This window comes from Triturus cristatus, chromosome 8 (genome assembly GCF_964204655.1).
Source record: "Triturus cristatus chromosome 8, aTriCri1.1, whole genome shotgun sequence".
NCBI classification, from domain to species: Eukaryota; Metazoa; Chordata; class Amphibia; order Caudata; family Salamandridae; genus Triturus; species Triturus cristatus.
In genome coordinates, this window is record NC_140591.1 from 836,321,516 (window position 1) to 836,336,984 (window position 15,469).

Genomic DNA, 15,469 nt, shown 5'->3' on the forward strand with positions numbered 1-15,469 from the left:
AAAATGAAGGTGCAATCAAATTCATTTCAAATAAGATCATCAACTTTAAGTATTTTAATGTTCAGTCAATGATGAGAGGTTTGGAATAATTTGAAAGCTTTATTTCTCATTAGGAGATTAATAATTGTCTGTTGTTTTTATTCAAATTAGTGAAATTACAAAAGATCAAGAAAAAATTTATTAGAGTCAGCATAAAATAGACAGTGTGTTTCATAAATAAACAAGTCCCTAACTTAATCTAAGGGAACCCAACCTAACCTAATAAGTACCCATAACGAGTGCTTTTGGAAAAGAGCATTATTCTGGAGCATCTAGTTAGTCACAAGAAATTAACTCCCCATGAAGAGCTGTCCTGGAAACTCAGCTGAGTTCCCCAACAGTTGCAGTAACAACTGTAAGTAAATCATAGGAAAGTAATCACAGCAGTAGCTATGATCAACATAACGAGAAAGTCTCCCCACAAAAAGGGTTAGGGCAAGGGAAATTGCTGTTAGCAGTAGTACACAGCAATTCAGACAAGACTAAGGGACAGCAATGCATAAAGAATTGAGGATAGGTAGGCATTATCTCTTTCTAACTAGGAACACATATGTATGAAAACATAAATCATTATGCAATATCCAGCCGGTTAAGTTATCTTCATTCAATGGAAACAGGTCTTCCAGTGGTCTGTTGTCCCTCCTCCCAATTCCCACAGTAAACATTCACGCCAGGGAGCATTTCTCTAAAAGTTTCTAAATGTTGTACCCTACATACATGAGGGAAGGGTCTCATGAGAACCCTCACAGGCTTACTCTGTTAGCTTCAGTCAGTGTCCCATTGTGTGGATAAAGGTCTAGTCTAAAGCAATGAAACATTTTTATTGGTAAAGTCATAGTTAATTCATGTAAAACAATATCTTCAGTAAGCTTAACATTACTAATACTCTATTCTTTTGAAAAATACAGCGAAGCACATTGTTTCAGGAAATGAAATCATGTGGTGTGAGGAAGCAAAGAAATACATTTCTCTTAGAGCAGCACAATTTAATGTGATGAAAGATTTTCCAGTCAGATGCTAACATTAGGTCAACCTTTTCTAAAAGGCATTTTATTTAAATGGCAAACAAGGGTCAGTAGAAAATCTAAGGCGTTGGTCATGAAAACACATTAGGAATGGAGCTTACTGCTTCTTATTAAGCTGCACATTTGCTCTACACGTATAAGAAAGCACTTTCTCCTACGTTTTAAAGCTGCACATTTCATTTTGCACATTTAAAGAAGCACATTTTCTATGTTTTTAATTTTCTATGCAACCTTTCTATTACTAGGTTAAATACATTTTCTAATGTCAAGGCACATTTTTCAACTTTAATTTACGGTCTATTTAGTTTAAAATTTTAAACTTTCACAATCCCTCCCTTCTGTTGATTCTTAAATCATCACTCAATAATGTTTCACATGTGAATTTGATCAGAATGCACTTTTGTCATCAGTGGAGTCTTGTCTTTTTCTTTTCAATGCCCTAAATTTGAAAGATTTCATATAATCATTGTTCATAATGCCATGCATTCTCATATCCCTATCATATAATTTCTTCGGGAAATATTTCTTGTCTTTTGTGTAAGAAATATTTGCAGCTCATAAATAGAGCATAAAGAAATATTAAACAAAATCCTAATATTACTATTGGCATTGATATAGCTTTCAGTATACCTTTTCCTGCTGTTGAAAACCAGTTCCCAATTGTGGCTAGTTCTTTCCCAAAATTATCGCACAGACTTGGTGTTTCCAGTTCATGTAATTCAGGTTCTAAACCTGAAATGTTCTTTGTATGAATCTCTATCTCTTTGCTTTCAACAGGTTGTATGAGCAGCAGTGAGATAATATAAGCATCCAGCAAACTCTGCCTTTTTCTGCAGGTAGTATGTGTAAAGCAAGACAGTCCTGCAAAACCATGTACCTTGTATCAACAAATTCTGTGTAAATTACAAGCAAAGCACCACATGTGCTGTGTTTGTCGACAGCTGTTGCTAACGTCCTAATATTTTCATCATTTAAGATGACACCTACAGGTGGAATTATTGCTCCAAATATGTCTCCTACTATTCCAGTTCTAGTTTCTGTACTACGTTTCTGTCTATGTGCTGGTGTTAATGTTAGTGCATCTAAACTTGTAACATGATATATCTTCGAAATTAATATACCTAAGTAGCAGGTTCCCTCCCAATCGGTCGGCAACACAAAATAAGTGTTTTGTCCACAAATTTTGTAAACCCCTGGGATTGCATTTTCGTCTCCCTATATTATCTGCAAAGATCCCCCTGTCAATTCAAATGTGTGTTCACAACTACTAATCCCTACATATCTTGTCCTTTTTGGTGTTTGTCTTCTATATGCACAAATCTTCCCCTTGTGTTGGCTGTCTAGTTTGAATTTAGGGTAAACCATCTTCTTTCCAAATTTGTTTTCTTCCTTCTTCCTTCATTCTCTAAGTCATATTAAAGTACCTCTCTTATAAAGCCATTATGTATGCCTTCTCTACAGGGCACAGCAGACAGGCAAATTACTTTTATAAGGCTTTACACTATCTATTGGTGTATGTGGAAAGAAATATTACCGAGCTGAGTTCATCTCTTTACTTGTGGGTGTAAGTTCATGCTGTCTATCAAAGGTACACTAGAAAGTACTAAATCATGATTAGAATAGAAGTATTCAAAATGTCCTCGTCTATAAACTAATGACAGTAAAAGACTAGAGAAAACAGCATAAGACAGTGGTATATGGTAGTATGTAACTTCCTCAGAAACAGAAGTGGGTAAATGTGCACAAACATTGCAATCTTTTGCATCCATATCATTAGTGTATTCTTGAACTAGTCTAGAATAAACATTAGTAGCTTATTCATCCTTTTTCTAACTTGCAAAGGAATAACTAAAAAGATTTCCTCTGATATCAAAAGTGCTTGTATCAGTAAGATTCTTTGCTTTGTGTTCTGAGGTGTCAGGTAAACCCGCATTAGTACCATAGTGGTCATTATTACTGTTATCACGAAAATCAAACCCATAATATCTTTAGATGTATTTCCAATGCGACACATTCTCTATGAGTCAGACAAAGTTTAGTTCAATAGTTTCAGTGGAAGGGCTCTTTGACATAGTTAGTGGTATTTTTTTTTCTCTTCAGCAGTTTAGATCTCTAAATAGACAATCCTTAAACCTATTCTTTGTTCTTCTAAAATGTTATCCCTAACTCTTCCGTAGCTTTTTATTCAGGACTAGGTTGATCTTCTGCAAAAAAAATAACTAAAATAATAAACCGATCAGTTATAGTTAAAAGTCCTTCTTTCAGTGTTTTCCAGCTTCTTGTACTTCAAGTGTTTCCCCAATCCATTTTTGGTATCTTTCTGCTTTCAGGGCGGCTCCATAATTCAGGATTCATATTGCACAGGTCTTCTAGAGTAACATTCAAAGCAGTGTTCACATAATAAGACCATTCAGGTGCTGAGTATCTGTGACAAGGTACTCATGCTCTTTTGGATCACCTTATTATCTGTCGATTTGCATCCATACCACTTTTGTCGTTTTGTCTTGCATCAGGCATAATCCCTGGGATTTGAGCTATTGATAAACTCCTCTGCTTGTTTTGTTCTCCTTACCCTAATGCTTGTTTCTTCACCTGGGTCATTCTCATCTCCTTGCTCCACTCCACGGGCACTTCCAATCTGTGATTTGATCTCTGCTTCTTTTTCATTAGAGATCTCAATGCCACTTTGTATTACTTCAGGCACTTGTCTCTCCAGTTGCTGATCTTCACCCCTTTCTTCTTCCTGTGGCTGAATTGGCATTGTGCAGCTGTTCTGGGTGGTCTCTCTACTCGTGGTGCGACCACTAGAGCTCTTCTTCCAGTATCAAAGACCAAAGGCACTTTTCCTGGATTGCTCACTCTTTTGGAATGCAAGGCATGAATCCAGTTTGCAACTCCAGCACACTTAACAGCAGCGTTCATAGTCAAGATCATTCAGAAGGGGCCTTTCCATTTGGGTTCAAGACAAGTCTTCCAAACGTGCTTCTTGATCATGACCCAACCTCCAGGGTTTAGTTTTTGGCACGTTTCTTAGTGTAGGTCTGGTGTGGCTACTGATACCTGATGAGAGATAGAATCAACCACATCCGCCATCTCTTTATAGTAATCCAAGATTGTCTCATCTTTGATATTCAAAAGGGCATTTGCAGGCACAACAGGTAGTCTCATTGCCCTGCCCATTAGGATCTCAAGTAGTGATAATCCTGTCTTCCTGTCTGGGGTACTTTGAATGCTCATCAACACCAAAGGTAAAGCATATGGCCACTTTAGGGAAGTTGAAGCAAACACCTTTGCCAATCTGGACTTGATAGTACCGCTCATTTGTTCAGTTATACCTGAAGCTTCTGGTCTGTAACTACTATGTAATCTTTTCTTTTCTTGTCTGTAAGGATGTGCAGATCATCTTCATCATTTCATTATTGAAGTGTGTTCCTCTATCTGACTCAAGAGAAATTGGCATGCCGTTCCTAGGAATCACTTCTCGTAATAACAGCTTTGCTACAGTCAGGCTGTCGTTCTTTCTCATCGGGTAGACTTCCACCCATCTCTAGAAAAAACAATCACCAGGATATATCTCAGACTATTATGCACAGACATCTTGATAAAATCCATCTGCATTCTGTTGAAAGGGCTACCTGATCTCCCTATGTGACATGTGATTGTTTGCCTGCAATCAGTTGCTGACATGTTACACACCTGTAATAGACCTCATCTGCAAACATTCGGAACCTGAGGTTGTACCAATTCTGTCTGAATAGTCTTACCATGGCATCTCGTCCCAAATGTGTGTACCCATGATTATATCATGTCATTGAAAATAGCAAGCTATCAGGTAACAGTGGCCTCCTATCAGCTGAAATCCAGATATCATTAGGGGTTTCTCGCCTTCTCCTCTTACCCATCCATTCTGTTCTGCCTCTGACACATTCTCCTGTACTCGTTACGGCTCATCCCATGTCAGTGACTAGCATCAACATTGCTAATGACCTCTCTTCCTCAGATTCACATGTGAAAGCTCCATTAAAAGAACAAGCCAACAATGCACAACACCTAGTTGCTGAGTCAGCGTATCAGTTACCCATGGCAACGTATCCGCTTCCATTTTGGTGACCTGGACATTTAACTACAGCAATTTCTTCTGGTAATTGAAGTGCTTCCAGTAGGTTGTTGACATGAATCCCATTCTATATTGGTGTCTCTGCAGAGGTGGGAAAACCCAGCTGAGACTATAATTGCCCAAAGTCAGGGACCATGCCAAACCTATACTGGCTGTGTGTAAATAGGGTGACTCTCATTTGTGCAATTAAACTGCAGACTTGGGTAAGGGCAATTAGCTCCGTAACTTGTGCGGAGAAAACAGTTTGAAGCCATGATGCTTCTACAACATCATTTATGGTGCATATGACATATGCTGCTCTTAGCGTGCCATCATTTCCTCTTAGGCATGAACTATCCACAAATAACACATGGTTGGGCTCAATTAATGGTTCATCCTTAATGTCAGGACGGGGCTTGGTGCACAGTTCTATGACATCTAGGCAATCATGGTCAAATTCATCACAGTTTCATCATTATCATTGACAGGAAATAGCGTTAAATACTTGTGTGCTCATGAGGACTCCCGGTCATCATGAGTCACGGTGGGCATGTGCTCATGACGGCTGGGAGCCGTCCGAACGTTGCCGCTCGGCCCACACGGTATTAATTCCCCGCCTGTGCAAGAGAATTAATCAGTGGGCGGAGTTTGGGCGGTCGCCGGCTGTCATGAGCACATGCCCACCGTGATTTATGACGGCCGGGGGCCGTCCTGAGTACTGGAGCGCCACGCCCAGCCCTGCCCCCTCTTGCACCGCGGTGGAATTTGCCCCGCGGCAAAGGGGTTGAAGGAGTAAAGACTGTACAACATTTCAGTGTGATATTATCTGAGGAGAAGATGCTCTGCTCATAACGGGTCTGTCTGTTATGAGTCCTGTATTGTGTCATGGTTCTAGTCATAAATAGCTCCACAGAGAGCGGGACCATAACAGTTAAAGGGTATCCCATCAGTGGTTTCTCACTCTTTTCCAGACTAGTACTTACCATGGCTACCACTTTTAGGCAACCAGGAAGACATGCCGCTACAGGGTTAAGTGTAGTGGAAAAATAGGCAATAGGCCTTCAAGCTCCTCCATGCATTTGTGTCAAAACTGAGAGAGTGCACCCATCTTTCTCGCTGCAAAATAAAGTGATTTATTTTGTATAATCAGGCATTCCTAGTACTGGGGCACAACACAATTTTTCTTTCAGTTCCAGGAATGCTTTTGTGCATTCGTTGTCCCATGGAATCAGATCAGACACATCTCTGTGTGCCAACCTCAGTAGAAGTTTGGCCATTAAGGAAAAGTTTGTTAGCCACAGCCTGCAGTAGCCTATGATCCCCAAAGTATTCTGACTTCCTTTTGAGTTTGGGTGGACTCATCTGTAAGATGGCTTCCACTCTTTTTGGAGACACCTTTCTAGCTCCTTTCACAATGATGTTTCCCATATATTGAACTTCTTTTTGACTTTACTGCAGTTTCCCTGGAGACACTTTGTATCCATTCTCAGCAAGGTGCAATGGTGTCATGTTTACATGCATGGTATGTTTCTGATGCCACAAGCAGGTCATCTATGTACAAGACGAGGGTAGACTTATAGGGCACCTGTAGGGTTTTCAGATTTCTTTTAAGCATCTGGTTGAAAATTGATGGAATCTCTGTATACCCTTGTGGGACACGGCATCATGTTAATACCTTCTGCTGGAACACAACGGAAAAACTATTCTGGCTTCCTTCATGCAATAGCACTGAGAAGAAAGCCTTGCATAAATCAATGACTGTAAACCACTCTGCAGTACAAGGGATTTGAAACAATACGGCAGCTGCATTGGGTACCAGGGACAACAGGGCACTACTTTCGCATTTACTTTTCTCAAATCTTGCACAATTCTAAATTTTCCATTGGGCTTCTGCAAACCCATAATTGTAGAATTACATGGATTCCCAATTATTTCCCTCAAAATTCCTTTCTGTAACAACATTTCCTCTATTACTGATTTTATTTTTGCAATAGTCTCTGGAGTCAAATGATATGGTGGTGTTCTTGGGTAGACATCATTTGGTTTTACATTCATTCAGACTGGTTCTTCATCTTTGAAAAGTCCGATGTCTTTTCCTGTGAAATTCCAAATTCTAAATTTACTGCTTCTCTCAAATCCTCAGGCAATGTGCCAATGGTTAATAAAGGGAACATCCCTTACTCAGCTTGCTGCTCAATCGATTTGAAATCTACGTCTTCATCATGTGTTTGAAAAGCCACCCCATCCAGCATGCAATAAATGTTGCAATTTAACTTGCACAGTAGATCTCTTCCTAACAGGTTCACAGGATTTGTGTCACATACAACAAATTGATGCTTTTCTCTGAATGCCCATATTTTTACTGGGACTTTCTCTGATTTTGGCTTCAATATTTTTTTATTTGTAACTCTGACTACCTGGATAGTTTCCCCAAGAGAGGTAGGTCTGGGACTTCCATTGCTGTAACTGTAGTACAGGTAGCTCCTTGTGAGAAAAACCTGCTGACCCCACCCCCACTTACTGTGTGTTTATCCTTGAGTCCAGAACGCTGACTTCAGAAACCACCGGAACACCTGTAGAAGATATAGAAAAAAGATTAGGCCAAGGGAAAAGCCAACAACACTAACAAGGGACTATCATGTGTTCGGGCAGAGAGGCGGAGTTACCATCAATCAGAGTCAATCCTGTAACAAAGGAGGAGGAGAAAAATGCAGAGACACAGGAAAACCAGTGAGCAAGAGGAAGATGGAAACTGAAGACAGAGATGATGAAGAGCAGCAAAGCAGCACGCAATTTGGTGCAGTTGAGGAGTCAGAGGACTCTGCCGGCCTGGAAGAACCACCTGAATCCTGGTCCGAAGAGTGGTGGACCCCCCCCCCCCGAAGACGCTGGAGAGACACCACACCTCAGAAGAGTTGCAGCTTAGAGGGTGAGTTACCGAGGGAAGGATGGGGTGGTTATCAGGGTTGTAAGGGTTTAAGGACAGGTTATGGTGAAGAGAGAGCACTAGGGAACAAGCACTCTTTTGTTTTCAAAGCACTGTAAGTGAGATTTTGGCAGCAAGGACTCTGGTTACCAAGCCGATTTCCCTAACCTAAAGCCCAAAGAGCTACAAACTAAAGTAGTCTATGATAAGACCCCACTGATTCTTGGGGAGAGGACAGAAGAGACGAAAGCCCGTACCCTTAAAACCAGGTGAGGTTAACTTGGTGAGAGATCCCTACTTTGTAAGAGGGGGAAGAGATAATGTCTTTTTGAATAGAGCTGAAAAGAAAATAGAGGCAATTACCCAAAAGGCGCATGCTGCGGTTCTCCCTAGGCACAAATCACTCCCAGAAACTTTGTATTTTCCCAGTCTTAAGGATTCACCTAAGTGTGTGGTGCCGGATTGTAAAGAAGTATTTCTGAATGTATAATTTCCGCAATTGTTTCTCATTTTCCTTTCGGAAACTCCGGGTGTGCGCTATTCCGAGGGGAGGAACCTCTGAAATGCATAAAAAATCAAGACGGATCACTTAAAGATCAGCTTATCCTGATTACATCAAAGCCTGATTCTTTCCATTAAGTTACAATAAAGAGCAACATTAAGAAATGCATTCAGCCTCCGCGTTTATATATCCGCCCAGCCTTCCACACTCCTGTATTGATGAGAAACTATACGGGGTGACCATAACCCTTAGCATCTACATATGGGCCACTCTGGTCTACCTCTAAGAGTGTGCCAAGTATGCAATATTCCTCCTCTCTCAGGACCAGTCATTGGGAATTATCAGAACTGGAGCCATCAATTTCAAATAAAGGGAATTGTTGTAATGAATTCTGGCATGAATGGTGGCATAGCATTCTGAATATTGTGGTATAGTCTTTCTTAATCTGGGGCATAGCATTCTGAAGTGGATTAGTATTCTTTTTTGGCATTTGATTTAAATGTAATCTAGGATTCCCTATTGGGGCGGGGGCAGGAGCTATAATTTTAACTTGTCCCTGTAGTGGTATTTGCATCTGTTGAATAGGCATCTTTTGAACCTGCAAACCTCGGTGTGTTTTCATATTTTCCCCAGCATTTTCAGGATTATATCTCCATTTTCACTTCCAGTGTCCAATTCTATGACAAATGTGACAAGCAGTGACCTTTTTCATGGCAGTCCAAATCTTGTACTTACAGGAACACCTCTAGCCTGTGACACATATTTTCCCTCTTGATTTCCCTGTAAACCAGGTTTGCATGTTTCCCTGGTTTCCCACAAAAGAAGGGTTCTGAAAACCTTTGTGATCTAACTTGGTCTGAGCTAACATGAATTTCTCTTTTATCTTTTTCTGCTTCATGTCAAATTCATCGCTACAATATTTGTCACATCGGAGTAGTTTGTTTTGATAGCTGATCACACTTTGGGTTTGATGTGCACAGTTCTCAGTCTTCAATCCTAAAATAAACTTGGATGCAAAAATCCCCATGTCCTTCTCCTCAGGATACTCATGTCCACTGTGCTGTTGAAAAACCTGCAATAATCTTTCATAATACTCATGACCTGTCTCTGTTGGCTCTTGTGTTGTTCGTTTAATCTTGAGCTGATCCATATTTTCTGGGGGTACTCTGCCTTTCAAAAATGTAATAACTGCTTCATATTTTTCCATTACTGCAAGTATTGGTGCATTTGTCCCCTTCTCCCTTGGTGGTTCTCCTTTTGGCCATGGCACAGTTGTCTTACATTCAGCCCATAAATCAGCAGGCACCACAATGTCAAAGAATGCATTGAAATTGTTCCACAGAACTTTAGACATTTTTATGAATCTCTCGACTTGTGCAAACCACTTTACCGGCTTGTCTCAACTTTGGAAAGCTGCTCATAAATGCTGCCAAATCACCTCTACTCCAAGGAACGTGCATGTACGTTCCTCTTGCTATTTCTCTAAGTGAATAAACTGTGACTTCATCCTCATTTTGTTCCTCCTGTTTCCCTCCACTAACTGTTTCCCTCTTTTTCTTTTCATACTTCTTTTCCCATCTGATTTCTAATTTCTCTGATCCTTTCATCTGTGAATGCATTTGATTAATTCCACAATGTGTAAATGCATTCATGTAATTCTCATACTTTCTATGGCTGGATCTCCTCTGTAAACTGAAAGGAACTGCATTCATGGTGGTTTCTTTCATTGTACAAAACGTTTGGTAGATTGAAACCATCAGTTTTGATGGCCGTTCATTAAACTTGAAACATTTGTGTTTGTTTCTCAGAAACAAATTCCCAAAGTATGAGTTTGTTTCAGAAAAACAAAAAACAAATGACCCCCAAACAACTGGACGTTTGCTCTAAGGGTGTGGGATCATTATTTTTTCGTATCTCTAATTGCAAGCTTTTTCCTGGGCTGAAACGGGCAGAAAACAAAATAACATGACATTATCCATTCTAAATAGGGCGTGCATAGTAATGTTGTTCCTTTGACTGTCCCGACTCCATCTGGCGCCTGGAGGAAGTTTCTATCGACGGAGACAACGGGGGCTCTGTCACTGAAAAAACTTATGGTCTGTGTGGTCATGCAATGATACTCCCAGACCTAAGGTTCTCTTTTTTCAACGGGGTCTATTAGTACTGTTTGTTACACTACGGTAGACACCCCGTAACAAAAAAAGATAAAGAAGAAAATAAGGCCAAGGAGGTAGAAGATGTCTTGCTTCTTGATTAGTTGATCTAGGTCCTTGGTGGTCCTTTTCCACGGAGTCTCGTTGTAGATCCTTTCTGTGGTGTGTTCTCTTACCCTCTGGATAAAGAAGATGGGGTCAGTTTTAGAGTGAGGACTCCTTAACAGTGTCTCTGTCACAACACTCGTGAGTTTTGTGCCCTATTTCAAGCCAGATTGTGTCCAGTGCTACTTCGACCCTGACAGTGCTCTTATGGTGTCAGCCGTGACTGGGCTCACCCTCTGTCAACCCCGGTCGTGCCCTGCGACCTTCACTCCCATCAATGACGGATAGTGAAGTACCGAAAGATTGGTAAATGCCTGAGGCCACGGCCCTCCAGGGTCATGGCAGGGTTTGTCTCATCGTCCTCTGCTCCTTGTGGACCACTGGACGTGACAGCGTTATCGAGGTCCCTTCCTCCGTTGGGCTTGCGTTGGTCTCCCGGGCTTGTCCTGGCAAACTCCTCCCACCTCACGTCTGCACTTTTGCTGGTTCTGTTATCTGATTCGGCACCCTTCCGATTCCTGCCATCTCCTTCTGAATTATTTTGCCAGCTTCGCTCTTCTTTCATTGCTCGTCTTTCCACATCACCTCCTGGGGGGTTTTCATTGGCTTACACTTTGCCATCATGTTGACGCATACTTCAGCGATCGGGCTGTCTTTGTCCCGTCTTGATGTGGCAATTGGCGCAGCCATCTTTGAATTGTGGCGGACCCAGAGTGCCGGATCACAGTCTGTTTCTCTATAAATGAGGCGGGTAAATCAAGGGTTTGGTGTAGAGGTTACTCCATTATATTTGCAACAGAGTATCCTTTCTGCCATATTCTAAATTGGACCCATAGTTCTTTGAGCTAGTTCAAGTTTATTCTCCAGAGTAGTACCAAATGTCTGTATCTGTTTTTGTTTTGCATGTGGGATCTCAAATGTATTCATCATCTCCTTGTTTAACTCTTTTAGTGTCCGTACTGTAGTGTGCTCCCCAGCCTCGGGTACTCGCCAATGATTATGCCACCAACAGAGCTTAGTATGACGCGTCTTTATTAGTCAGTGTTTAACCGCGAACTCAACATTTTAAACCTGTATTCACTTCACTGCACTTTAACACTTACATCACAGTTCTATGGAGTCCATCAGGAGCCAAAAGGATCCCATCATTGCTAAGTCACACAACACTACATCCCACTATGTTCACTAAAAAATTACATCACAGTTCTATGGAGTCCATCAGGAGCCAAAAGGATTCAGTCATTGCTAACTCACACAACACTACACCCCCCCCTCTGTTAAACATATATTTTCAAAATTGAGCGGTGGGGCGGCCCTTGCCATCTGGAGGATAACGTCTCCGTCTCGGAAATTGAAGATCCTAGCTAATATTGGACACGGTGGAGCTCCGGGCGCATTCTACCGAGAAGTATTCTGAGAGGGTCCGAGGTTGTAGGTGGTTTTGGACTAAGTCCTCGACAAAGAGGTCCGCGGCTTGTCCCTTCGCCCTTTCGGGGATCCCAAGAATGTGCACATTATTTCTGCGCGCGCGTCCTTCATAATCTTCCAGCTTGGCCCCAAGATCTGCTGTTTGGGCCTGCAGCCACTTGACCGACGTCTTGAGCATATTCGTTGAGTGCTGAAGCGTAGAGACTGATTCTTCGGTCGCCTTGACTCTCTCTCCCATATTACGTAGGTCGGCACATATGAGGGTGACCTCTGTTGACACCGTATCTATCTTGTGTTCCAGTGCTGTACGGACATCCTGAATGGCCTCCATGACATCCACCAGTGTCGGGGCCCCCTCGTCGATTTGTTGCTTCGCTTCCAATTCTTCTTGCCTCCCATCGGCAACGTCTGACTTTGAATGAGCAAATTTTGCCAGTTTCAACAAGTGGGTCTGCTTAGAACCCTTTGCGGTGGCCATTGCGACAGGCTCGGAAGTTGAGGGAAGAACCCAGAGACAAGGGGGTTGTAGAAGCCCAGGCAAAGATGATAGCCAATAGTGTAGCGGAATATAAACGATTCGTAGGTCACCATCCAGCACCACAAGTGCACCCAGTCTGTCGGGGCCCCAGGGGTCTGCGCATTGCGTTAATATCGCAGCTCCTACACTCCTATGTCACACAGGCTGCACCCCCTGCTCCATTCTTTCAATCACTAATATACAAAGTATCAGCGTAATTGTGGCCCTAAAGAAGGACCTTATGCATAAATGGAGTATCAGGTCCAACAATGTTTTTCAATATCCTCTGGGAGACATCAGGGGCAAGAAAGCAGCAGCCTCCCCACAAACATCCACAACGTTGTGAATCAATGAGGCCTCACATGGGCCTGCTGGCCATTGTGGGGGAAGGGCGCAGTGAAGAGCTGTGGAACGGGCCATCAAAGCGGCAAGGAAACGGCCCCCAGTGCATCAAGGCAACAGCCATTTCAGAATACAGGGGGGAGACTCCACACCCGGCACCCGCCCCTCACCTTCACCACAGAAGCTGTGCAGTTATTGTGACAGGAGCACCGGAGGCAACCGCGCATGCCGGAGCCCACCCAGCGTGTCAGATCTCTTGTGCGCCGTCTGGAGCCGCACCGGACGATTGCAGGAGACTCCCAACAGAGATCCACTGGGACCAGGTACTCAGTCGCTGGAGGTGGGCGGGAACAGGCAACGAGCTCACAATTCAGATCCTACAGGCCCACGTCTGAAGTGCTGAGTCGGTGTAATGGGGCTCTGAGGTGCGTCACGGCTAGATCTGTCTCCCTTTCCGGCGCCGATATCGCCTGATCAGGCTGTCAGATTTTCTTCGTTCTTCGACCGTGTGATCACTTGAGATCAGGGGTCTCAGGTCCTTATGATTAACGGGCAAAACGGAAATTTTTGCCGGATATGGGTGAAGTTCAGTTAGGAGCTCTCTTCAGTTGCGGCCATCTTGGGTGTTGGCTAGCCACGCCCCCATCACTGTCCTTTTTGGGTACCACCACTATGGGAGAAACCCATGGCATTGGACCAGTGGAATGCTCAATGATATCATGCTTGAGTAAGGATTCAAGTTCTTTTTCAACATCTTCCTGTAGATGAAATGCAATTTGTATGTGTCTTTGAGCAATAGGACGGACGTCCCCATTAATGTATAATTGTACTTTCATAGTCTTGAGTTTTCCTGACCCATGAAACAATGAAGGGAACCGACGTAAGTTGTGACAATGAAAATGGTTCACTGTATCTCTCCTCAGGCATAATGTTTATTGATGCACCACTGTCGATGATAAAAGGTATTGAGCAACAATTTACTTTTAGTGTAATCTTTGGACAGTGTTTGAATAACTTTGGTGCTTTTTCATTGTCAACTCTTCTTTGACCTGTATTTTTCTTCACATGCTGCCAATCCAAAATGTGCACGTTTTTCTGAGGTATGCATTGACATTGCACAACCAACTTCTTCACTTTCACTTGCCATTGGTACTGAAGAACTGTCTGATGCTGACTTTGATGATGATCAACTTCATTTTGTGTCAAGTTGCCTCAACAGGTGTGGTCGTTGGCCTTGTGGGCATGCATCAGCCGTCGCTTTCGGAATGTTCAAGAAGCCATTTTTTCTTCGCAACGTGATGCACTTACAGTTTCCTTTTCCTTTCAAACGTTACAAAATGGTTTTCATTCCCACACCCTTTGCAGATCTGTCCAAAGGTGGGCCATTTTCCTTCATGTGGAAATTAAAATCCACACCTGAAGCACAACTTCTTTTTCTTTGGAGACATCACTCTGTGTCCTTCTGCATTGTATGTTTGCTTACTTTTCATGTTTATTACTGACTCCGGCCTCCATGTCAGCAGCTTGTCTATCAGCATGCTATTCAGCTCTGGCAGCCATGAGAACTTGCTCCTGGCTAAGATTTTCTCTCAGCATTCGTCGTCTGAAAGAACCTGACAGGCATCCGTCAATAACTCTGAGGCATATAGCTTCCTCATCATTAAATTAATTGAACTTACAGTGTTTGATGAGCGTATCCAGTCTCTCAACAAATTTGTTGATGGTTTCACCAACGTTCTGTTGTTCTTGACTGCAAATGTATCTTTTGTATTCTACATTTGGCATTTGATTTAACTTGGGATTTAAGGCTGCTTTGATTTGACAGTTTGAAATTTTGTCAGCTCACAGCATTTTCTTTATAACTTTTTTACACCATCTCCAACAAGATTCTTAAGGTATTTGATAATCTTCTTGTTATGTGCTTCATCTATTGCATCACTGAAATCATCAAATGTCTCTATCCAAGCAGTTCATCTGTTGCCAATGTTTTGCTTTTTGGCGGTATCGAATGCTGGTGGTGGTTTCAAGAAGGCAGCGGCACTGTAACCGTTGGTGGAACTTACTGATGGAGAAAGTAATATTCTTTACAACGCTGCTTGGTGATCTTGTTTATGCAAACCATCTCTGAGGCCTTGGGACGTGCTGGCCCCTGGGTCATCTTTGACAATAACAGGAAACATGACCTCTTGCTTGGTCTCCATTAGAGCCCCACACTTTCTGGAGACCTTTGGAATTGTTCTGAGCCGCCACCTGGTAGCTTTTGTGGTGTGTGGCTTCATGTATGGACGGCTCCATAAGCACAACAGAGCACACCCTCTGGGGCCATTTCACCCAGC